The 11,217-nt window shown below is 35.4% G+C and overlaps 1 long non-coding RNA gene across 1 annotated transcript; it reads right to left on the reverse strand.

Moving 5' to 3' along the window:
• Positions 1 to 4,549: 4,549 nt before the first annotated feature.
• On the reverse strand, positions 4,550 to 10,808 carry LOC115187293 (uncharacterized). Its single transcript, XR_003876010.1, has 2 exons — positions 10,751 to 10,808; positions 4,550 to 4,613 (listed from the first exon to the last, which is right to left on the reverse strand). It is a non-coding gene; the product is annotated as an uncharacterized LOC115187293 (long non-coding RNA).
• Between the last annotated feature and the right edge of the window lie 409 nt (positions 10,809 to 11,217).

Here is an 11,217-nt window from a genome sequence, read left to right on the forward strand (position 1 = left end):
GAAAAAATTCTGAATTTCACCGCGACTGTAAATGCTGTTTTTGGATATAAATATGAACTTGATGGAACTAAAAATGCATGTATTGTCTAACATAATGTCCTATGAGTATCATCTGATGCAGATTGTCAAAGGTAAGTGCATAATTCTAGCTAGTTTTCTGTCTGTTGATGCCCTTCTTTGAATTGGCTAAACATTACACGCAGCTATTGTCAATGTACTCTCCTCACATAACCTAACTTTATGCATTCTCCGTAAAGCCTCTGAAAATCTGACCAGGTTGTTATTTTAGTCCGTTTCAGTTTAACCTGACCAGGTTGTTATTTTAGTCAGTTTCAGTTTAATCTGACCAGGTTGTTATTTTAGACAGTTTAACCTGACCAGGTTGTTATTTTAGTCAGCTTAACCTGACCAGGTTGTTATTTTAGTCAGTTTAACCTGGCCAGATTGTTATTTTAGTGAGTTTAACCTGACCAGGTTGTTATTTTAGTCAGTTTAACCTGACCAGGTTGTTATTTTAGTCAGTTTAACCTGATCGGGTTGTTATTTAGGTCAGTTTCAGTTTAACCTGACCAGGTTGTTATTTTAGTCAGTTTTATCTGACCAGGTTTTATTTTAGTCAGTTTAACCTGACCAGGTTGTTATTTTAGCCAGTTTAACCTGACCAGGTTGTTAATTAATATGTTTAACCTGACCGGGTTGTTATTAAGTTCAGTTTAACATGACCAGGTTGTTATTTTAGTCAGTTTAACCTGACCAGATTGTTATTTTAGTCAGTTTAACCTGACCAGATTGTTATTTTAGCCAGTTTAACCTGACCAGGTTGTTATTTTAGTCAGTTTAACATGACCAGGTTGTTATTTTAGTCAGTTTAACCTGACCGGGTTGTTATTTTAGTAAGTTTATCCTGACCAAGTTGTTATTTTAGCCAATTTAACCTGACCAGGTTGTTATTTAGGTCAGTTTAACCTGACAGGGTTGTTATTTAGGTCAGTTTAACCTCGCCGGGTTGTTATTTAGGTCAGTTTAACCTGACCAGGTTGTTATTTTAGTCAGTTTAACCTGACCAGGTTGTTATATTAGCCAGTTTAACCTGACCAGGTTGTTATTTTAGCCAGTTTAACCTGACCGGGTTGTTATTTTAGTCAGTGTAATCTGACCAGGTTGTTATTTTAGTCCGTTTCAGTTTAACCTGACCAGGTTGTTACATTAGCCAGTTTCAGTTTAACCTGACCAAGTTGTTATTTTAGTCAGTTTCAGTTTAACCTGACCAGGTTGTTATTTTAGTCAGTTTCAGTTTAACCTGACCAGGTTGTTATTTTAGTCAGTTTAACCTGACCAGCTTGTTATTTTAGTCAGTTTCAGTTTAACCTGACCAAGTTGTTATTTTAGTCAGTTTCAGTTTAACCTGACCAGGTTGTTATTTTAGTCAGTTTAACCTGACCAAGTTGCTATTTTAGTCCGTTTCATTTTAACCTGACCAGGTTGTTATTTTAGCCAATTTAACCTGACCAGGTAGTTATTTTAGTCAGTTTCAGTTTAACCAGACCAGGTTGTTATTTTAGTCAGTTTAACCTGACCAGGTTGTTATTTTAGCCAGTTTAACCTGACCAGGTTGTTATTTTAGTCAGTTTAACCTGACCAGGTTGTTATTTTAGTCCGTTTCAGTTTAACCTGACCAAGTTGTTATTTTAGTCAGTTTAACCTGACCAGGTTGTTATTTTAGTCAGTTTAACCTGACCAGGTTGTTAATTAATACGTTTAACCTGACTGGGTTGTTATTAAGTTCAGTTTAACATGACCAGGTTGTTATTTTAGCCAGTTTAACCTGACCAAGTTGTTATTTTAGTCCGTTTCAGTTTAACCTGACCAAGTTGTTATTTTAGTCAGTTTCAGTTTAACCTGACCAGGTTGTTATTTTAGTCAGTTTCAGTTTAACCTGACCAAATTGTTATTAAGTTCAGTTTAACATGTCCAGGTTGTTATTTTAGTGAGTTTAACCTGACCAGGTTGTTATTTTAGTCAGTTTAACCTGACCAGGTTGTTATTTTAGTCAGTTTAACCTGACCAGGTTGTTATTTTAGCCAGTTTAACATGACCCAGTTGTTATTTTAGTCAGTTTCAGTTTAACCTGACCAGGTTGTTATTTTAGTCAGTTTAACCTGACCAGGTTGTTATTTTAGTCAGTTTAACCTGACCAGGTTGTTATTTTTGTCAGTTTAACATGACCAGGTTGTTATTTTAGTCAGTTTAACCTGACCAGCTTGTTATTTTAGTCAGTTTCAGTTTAACCTGACCAAGTTGTTATTTTAGTCCGTTTCATTTTAACCTGACCAGGTTGTTATTTTAGCCAATTTAACCTGACCAGGTAGTTATTTTAGTCAGTTTAACCTGACCGGGATGTTATTTTAGTCAGTTTAACCTGACCAGATTGTTATTTTAGCCAGTTTAACATGACCAGGTTGTTATTTTAGTCAGTTTAACCTGACCGGGTTGTTATTTTAGTCAGTTTATCCTGACCAAGTTGTTATTTTAGTCAGGTTAACCTGACCAGGTTGTTATTTTAGTCAGTTTAACCTGACCAGGTTGTTATTTTACTCAGTTTAACATGATCGGGTTGTTATTTAGGTCAGTTTCAGTTTAACCTGACCAGGTTGTTATTTTAGTCAGTTTTATCTGACCAGGTTTTATTTTAGTCAGTTTAACCTGACCAGTTTGTTATTTTAGTCAGTTTCAGTTTAACCTGACCAGGTTGTTATTTTAGCCAATTTAACCTGACCAGGTAGTTATTTTAGTCAGTTTCAGTTTAACCAGACCAGGTTGTTATTTTTAGTCAGTTTAACCTGACCAGGTTGTTATTTTAGCCAGTTTAACCTGACCAGGTTGTTATTTTAGTCAGTTTAACCTGACCAGGTTGTTATTTTAGTCCGTTTCAGTTTAACCTGACCAAGTTGTTATTTTAGTCAGTTTAACCTGACCAGGTTGTTATTTTAGTCAGTTTAACCTGACCAGGTTGTTAATTAATACGTTTAACCTGACTGGGTTGTTATTAAGTTCAGTTTAACATGACCAGGTTGTTATTTTAGCCAGTTTAACCTGACCAAGTTGTTATTTTAGTCCGTTTCAGTTTAACCTGACCAAGTTGTTATTTTAGTCAGTTTCAGTTTAACCTGACCAGGTTGTTATTTTAGTCAGTTTCAGTTTAACCTGACCAAATTGTTATTTTAGTCAGTTTAACCTGACCAGGTTGTTAATTAATACGTTTAACCTGACCGGGTTGTTATTAAGTTCAGTTTAACATGTCCAGGTTGTTATTTTAGTGAGTTTAACCTGACCAGGTTGTTATTTTAGCCAGTTTAACCTGACCGGGATGTTATTTTAGTCAGTTTAACCTGACCAGATTGTTATTTTAGCCAGTTTAACATGACCAGGTTGTTATTTTAGTCAGTTTAACCTGACCGGGTTGTTATTTTAGTCAGTTTATCCTGACCAAGTTGTTATTTTAGTCAGGTTACTGTACTATTTAGTGTCATTGTTTTACAGATACCACAGTGAGAAAGGATTCAGTTCGCAACTCCTACTGCTTCCACTAGATGTCAACGATCTTTAGAAAGTTGTTTGAAGCATCTGTGATGAATACAGACCGAATTAGAAAGCTTACAAGTTGACACGTCATCACTTCATTTTTTGCGCCTGCGCATGAATCTGAGAAGAGTGTCTTTGTCATAATCGTTTATTCTAGACACTTGATAGGTTGTGTGAAAATATTACTGATGTTTACTGATGTTTCACGTTAAAAATGGACCAAAAGATTAATGCTAAACAACGTTGGACATGTTTGAACAAACATAAATAGATTATTTACTAGGTTTTTTTTAGCTTTTCGGCGTGACTTTACACTGCCCACCTCATTTTGTGGGAGCCTACTGAACGCTAACTATTTGGACATAAATTATGAACTTTGTCAAAAGAAACCACATTTGTTCTGGACCTGGGATCGCTGGCAGCGCCTTCTGATGGAGATAATCAAAGGTAAGGGGATATTTAGAATGTTATTATCGATATTAGATGATGCTAATGCTAACGGTTTAGCTTAGCTTAGCTTATAGCTTAGCTTATGTTGTTAGCATAGTACCCAGTTTATAGCAAAATGTGATTTCCCAGTAAAGTTATTTTGAGATCTGGCCATTCGGTAGCAATTACGAGATGATAATATATTATTCTTTGAATGACAATATTATAATTTACCAATGCTTTTGAATAGTAATTCCGTGATTTGTAATGCTGGATTCACTGGGAGCATTCGAGCCGAAAAAAATTCTGAATTTCACCGCGACTGTAAATGCTGTTTTTGGATATAAATATGAACTTGATGGAACTAAAAATGCATGTATTGTCTAACATAATGTCCTATGAGTATCATCTGATGCAGATTGTCAAAGGTAAGTGCATAATTCTAGCTAGTTTTCTGTCTGTTGATGCCCTTCTTTGAATTGGCTAAACATTACACGCAGCTATTGTCAATGTACTCTCCTCACATAACCTAACTTTATGCATTCTCCGTAAAGCCTCTGAAAATCTGACCAGGTTGTTATTTTAGTCCGTTTCAGTTTAACCTGACCAGGTTGTTATTTTAGTCAGTTTCAGTTTAATCTGACCAGGTTGTTATTTTAGACAGTTTAACCTGACCAGGTTGTTATTTTAGTCAGCTTAACCTGACCAGGTTGGTATTTTAGCCAGTTTAACCTGGCCAGATTGTTATTTTAGTGAGTTTAACCTGACCAGGTTGTTATTTTAGTCAGTTTAACCTGACCAGGTTGTTATTTTAGTCAGTTTAACCTGATCGGGTTGTTATTTAGGTCAGTTTCAGTTTAACCTGACCAGGTTGTTATTTTAGTCAGTTTTATCTGGCCAGGTTTTATTTTAGTCAGTTTAACCTGACCAGGTTGTTATTTTAGCCAGTTTAACCTGACCAGGTTGTTAATTAATATGTTTAACCTGACCGGGTTGTTATTAAGTTCAGTTTAACATGACCAGGTTGTTATTTTAGTCAGTTTAACCTGACCAGATTGTTATTTTAGTCAGTTTAACCTGACCAGATTGTTATTTTAGCCAGTTTAACCTTTCCAGGTTGTTATTTTAGTCAGTTTAACATGACCAGGTTGTTATTTTAGTCAGTTTAACCTGACCGGGTTGTTATTTTAGTCAGTTTATCCTGACCAAGTTGTTATTTTAGCCAATTTAACCTGACCAGGTTGTTATTTAGGTCAGTTTAACCTGACAGGGTTGTTATTTAGGTCAGTTTAACCTCGCCGGGTTGTTATTTAGGTCAGTTTAACCTGACCAGGTTGTTATTTTAGTCAGTTTAACCTGACCAGGTTGTTATATTAGCCAGTTTAACCTGACCAGGTTGTTATTTTAGCCAGTTTAACCTGACCGGGTTGTTATTTTAGTCAGTGTAATCTGACCAGGTTGTTATTTTAGTCCGTTTCAGTTTAACCTGACCAGGTTGTTATATTAGCCAGTTTCAGTTTAACCTGACCAAGTTGTTATTTTAGTCAGTTTCAGTTTAACCTGACCAGGTTGTTATTTTAGTCAGTTTCAGTTTAACCTGACCAGGTTGTTATTTTAGTCAGTTTAACCTGACCAGGTTGTTATTTTAGTCAGTTTAACCTGACCAGGTTGTTATTTTAGTCAGTTTAACATGACCAGGTTGTTATTTTAGTCAGTTTAACCTGACCAGCTTGTTATTTTAGTCATTTTCAGTTTAACCTGACCAAGTTGTTATTTTAGTCAGTTTCAGTTTAACCTGACCAGGTTGTTATTTTAGTCAGTTTAACCTGACCAAGTTGCTATTTTAGTCCGTTTCATTTTAACCTGACCAGGTTGTTATTTTAGCCAATTTAACCTGACCAGGTTGTTATTTTAGCCAGTTTAACCTGACCAGGTTGTTATTTTAGTCAGTTTAACCTGACCAGGTTGTTATTTTAGTCCGTTTCAGTTTAACCTGACCAAGTTGTTATTTTAGTCAGTTTAACCTGACCAGGTTGTTATTTTAGTCAGTTTAACCTGACCAGGTTGTTAATTAATACGTTTAACCTGACTGGGTTGTTATTAAGTTCAGTTTAACATGACCAGGTTGTTATTTTAGCCAGTTTAACCTGACCAAGTTGTTATTTTAGTCCGTTTCAGTTTAACCTGACCAAGTTGTTATTTTAGTCAGTTTCAGTTTAACCTGACCAGGTTGTTATTTTAGTCAGTTTCAGTTTAACCTGACCAAATTGTTATTTTAGTCAGTTTAACCTGACCAGGTTGTTAATTTAGTCAGTTTCAGTTTAACCTGACCAAATTGTTATTAAGTTCAGTTTAACATGTCCAGGTTGTTATTTTAGTGAGTTTAACCTGACCAGGTTGTTATTTTAGCCAGTTTAACCTGACCGGGATGTTATTTTAGTCAGTTTAACCTGACCAGATTGTTATTTTAGCCAGTTTAACATGACCAGGTTGTTATTTTAGTCAGTTTAACCTGACCGGGTTGTTATTTTAGTCAGTTTATCCTGACCAAGTTGTTATTTTAGTCAGGTTAACCTGACCAGGTTGTTATTTTAGTCAGTTTAACCTGACCAGGTTGTTATTTTACTCAGTTTAACATGATCGGGTCGTTATTTAGGTCAGTTTCAGTTTAACCTGACCAGGTTGTTATTTTAGTCAGTTTTATCTGACCAGGTTTTATTTTAGTCAGTTTAACCTGACCAGTTTGTTATTTTAGTCAGTTTCAGTTTAACCTGACCAAGTTGTTATTTTAGTCAGTTTAACCTGACCAAGTTGTTATTTTAGTCCGTTTCATTTTAACCTGACCAGGTTGTTATTTTAGCCAATTTAACCTGACCAGGTTGTTATTTTAGCCACTTTAACCTGACCAGGTTGTTATTTTAGCCAGTTTAACCTGACCAGGTTGTTATTTTAGCCAGTTTAACCTGACCGGGTTGTTATTTTAGTCAGTGTAATCTGACCAGGTTGTTATTTTGGTCCGTTTCCGTTTAACCTGACCAGGTTGTTATTTTAGTCAGTTTCAGTTTAATCTGACCAGGTTGTTATTTTAGACAGTTTAACCTGACCATGTTGTTATTTTAGTCAGTTTCAGTTTAACCTGACCAGGTTGTTATTTTTGTCAGCTTAACCTGACCAGGTTGTTATTTTAGTCAGTTTAACCTGGCCAGGTTGTTATTTTAGTGAGTTTAACCTGACCAGGTTGTTATTTTAGTCAGTTTAACCTGACCAGATTGTTATTTTAGCCAGTTTAACATGACCAGGTTGTTATTTTAGTCAGTTTAACCTGACCGGGTTGTTATTTTAGTCAGTTTATCCTGACCAAGTTGTTATTTTAGTCAGGTTAACCTGACCAGGTTGTTATTTTAGTCAGTTTAACCTGACCAGGTTGTTATTTTACTCAGTTTAACATGATCGGGTTGTTATTTAGGTCAGTTTCAGTTTAACCTGACCAAGTTGTTATTTTAGTCAGTTTAACCTGACCAAGTTGTTATTTTAGTCCGTTTCATTTTAACCTGACCAGGTTGTTATTTTAGCCAATTTAACCAGACCAGGTTGTTATTTTAGTCAGTTTAACCTGACCAGGTTGTTATTTTAGCCAGTTTAACCTGACCAGGTTGTTATTTTAGTCCGTTTCAGTTTAACCTGACCAAGTTGTTATTTTAGTCAGTTTAACCTGACCAGGTTGTTATTTTAGTCAGTTTAACCTGACCAGGTTGTTAATTAATACGTTTAACCTGACTGGGTTGTTATTAAGTTCAGTTTAACATGACCAGGTTGTTATTTTAGCCAGTTTAACCTGACCAAGTTGTTATTTTAGTCCGTTTCAGTTTAACCTGACCAAGTTGTTATTTTAGTCAGTTTCAGTTTAACCTGACCAGGTTGTTATTTTAGTCAGTTTCAGTTTAACCTGACCAAATTGTTATTTTAGTCAGTTTAACCTGACCAGGTTGTTAATTAATACGTTTAACCTGACCGGGTTGTTATTAAGTTCAGTTTAACATGTCCAGGTTGTTATTTTAGTGAGTTTAACCTGACCAGGTTGTTATTTTAGCCAGTTTAACCTGACCGGGATGTTATTTTAGTCAGTTTAACCTGACCAGATTGTTATTTTAGCCAGTTTAACATGACCAGGTTGTTATTTTAGTCAGTTTAACCTGACCGGGTTGTTATTTTAGTCAGTTTATCCTGACCAAGTTGTTATTTTAGTCAGGTTAACCTGACCAGGTTGTTATTTTAGTCAGTTTAACCTGACCAGGTTGTTATTTTACTCAGTTTAACATGATCGGGTTGTTATTTAGGTCAGTTTCAGTTTAACCTGACCAGGTTGTTATTTTAGTCAGTTTTATCTGACCAGGTTTTATTTTAGTCAGTTTAACCTGACCAGGTTGTTATTTTAGCCAGTTTAACCTGACCAGGTTGTTAATTAATATGTTTAACCTGACCAGGTTGTTATTAAGTTCAGTTTAACATGACCAGGTTGTTATTTTAGTCAGTTTAACCTGACCAGATTGTTATTTTAGTCAGTTTAACCTGACCAGATTGTTATTTTAGCCAGTTTAACCTGACCAGGTTGTTATTTTAGTCAGTTTAACATGACCAGGTTGTTATTTTAGTCAGTTTAACCTGACCGGGTTGTTATTTTAGTCAGTTTATCCTGACCAAGTTGTTATTTTAGTCAGTTTAACATGACCAGGTTGTAATTTTAGCCAATTTAACCTGACCAGGTTGTTATTTAGGTCAGTTCAACCTGACAGGGTTGTTATTTAGGTCAGTTTAACCTCGCCGGGTTGTTATTTAGGTCAGTTTAACCTGACCAGGTTGTTATTTAGGTCAGTTTAACCTGACCAGGTTGTTATATTAGCCAGTTTAACCTGACCAGGTTGTTATTTTAGCCAGTTTAACCTGACCGGGTTGTTATTTTAGTCAGTGTAATCTGACCAGGTTGTTATTTTAGTCCGTTTCAGTTTAACCTGACCAGGTTGTTATATTAGCCAGTTTCAGTTTAACCTGACCAAGTTGTTATTTTAGTCAGTTTCAGTTTAACCTGACCAGGTTGTTATTTTAGTCAGTTTAACCTGACCAGGTTGTTATTTTAGTCAGTTTAACCTGACCAGGTTGTTATTTTAGTCAGTTTAACCTGACCAGGTTGTTATTTTAGCCAGTTTAACATGACCCAGTTGTTATTTTAGTCAGTTTCAGTTTAACCTGACCAGGTTGTTATTTTAATCAGTTTAACCTGACCAGGTTGTTATTTTAGTCAGTTTAACCTGACCAGGTTGTTATTTTAGTCAGTTTAACATGACCAGGTTGTTATTTTAGTCAGTTTAACCTGACCAGCTTGTTATTTTAGTCAGTTTCAGTTTAACCTGACCAAGTTGTTATTTTAGTCAGTTTCAGTTTAACCTGACCAGGTTGTTATTTTAGTCAGTTTAACCTGACCAAGTTGCTATTTTAGTCCGTTTCATTTTAACCTAACCAGGTTGTTATTTTAGCCAATTTAACCTGACCAGGTAGTTATTTTAGTCAGTTTCAGTTTAACCAGACCAGGTTGTTATTTTAGTCAGTTTAACCTGACCAGGTTGTTATTTTAGCCAGTTTAACCTGACCAGGTTGTTATTTTAGTCAGTTTAACCTGACCAGGTTGTTATTTTAGTCCGTTTCAGTTTAACCTGACCAAGTTGTTATTTTAGTCAGTTTAACCTGACCAGGTTGTTATTTTAGTCAGTTTAACCTGACCAGGTTGTTAATTAATACGTTTAACCTGACTGGGTTGTTATTAAGTTCAGTTTAACATGACCAGGTTGTTATTTTAGCCAGTTTAACCTGACCAAGTTGTTATTTTAGTCCGTTTCAGTTTAACCTGACCAAGTTGTTATTTTAGTCAGTTTCAGTTTAACCTGACCAGGTTTTTATTTTAGTCAGTTTCAGTTTAACCTGACCAAATTGTTATTTTAGTCAGTTTAACCTGACCAGGTTGTTAATTAATACGTTTAACCTGACCGGGTTGTTATTAAGTTCAGTTTAACATGTCCAGGTTGTTATTTTAGTGAGTTTAACCTGACCAGGTTGTTATTTTAGCCAGTTTAACCTGACCGGGATGTTATTTTAGTCAGTTTAACCTGACCAGATTGTTATTTTAGCCAGTTTAACATGACCAGGTTGTTATTTTAGTCAGTTTAACATGACCAGGTTGTTATTTTAGTCAGTTTAACCTGACCGGGTTGTTATTTTAGTCAGTTTATCCTGACCAGGTTGTTATTTTAGTCAGTTTAACCTGACCAGGTTGTTATTTTACTCAGTTTAACATGATCGGGTTGTTATTTAGGTCAGTTTCAGTTTAACCTGACCAGGTTGTTATTTTAGTCAGTTTTATCTGACCAGGTTTTATTTTAGTCAGTTTAACCTGACCAGTTTGTTATTTTAGTCAGTTTCAGTTTAACCTGACCAAGTTGTTATTTTAGTCAGTTTAACCTGACCAAGTTGTTATTTTAGTCCTTTTCATTTTAACCTGACCAGGTTGTTATTTTAGCCAATTTAACCTGACCAGGTTGTTATTTTAGCCACTTTAACCTGACCAGGTTGTTATTTTAGCCAGTTTAACCTGACCAGGTTGTTATTTTAGCCAGTTTAACCTGACTGGGTTGTTATTTTAGTCAGTGTAATCTGACCAGGTTGTTTTTTTGGTCCGTTTCCGTTTAACCTGACCAGGTTGTTATTTTAGTCAGTTTCAGTTTAATCTGACCAGGTTGTTATTTTAGACAGTTTAACCTGACCACGTTGTTATTTTAGTCAGTTTCAGTTTAACCTGACCAGGTTGTTATTTTTGTCAGCTTAACCTGACCAGGTTGTTATTTTAGTCAATTTAACCTGGCCAGGTTGTTATTTTAGTGAGTTTAACCTGACCAGGTTGTTATTTTAGTCAGTTTAACCTGACCAGGTAGTTATTTTAGTCAGTTTAACCTGATCGGGTTGTTATTTAGGTCAGTTTCAGTTTAACCTGACCAGGTTGTTATTTTAGTCAGTTTTATCTTACCAGGTTTTATTTTAGTCAGTTTAACCTGACCAGGTTGTTATTTTAGCCAGTTTAACCTGACCAGGTTGTTAATTAATATGTTTAACCTGACCGGGTTGTTATTAAGTTCAGTTTAACATGACCAGGTTGTTATT

Source organism: Salmo trutta, unplaced genomic scaffold, assembly GCF_901001165.1.
Source record: "Salmo trutta unplaced genomic scaffold, fSalTru1.1, whole genome shotgun sequence".
NCBI lineage: Eukaryota > Metazoa > Chordata > Actinopteri > Salmoniformes > Salmonidae > Salmo > Salmo trutta.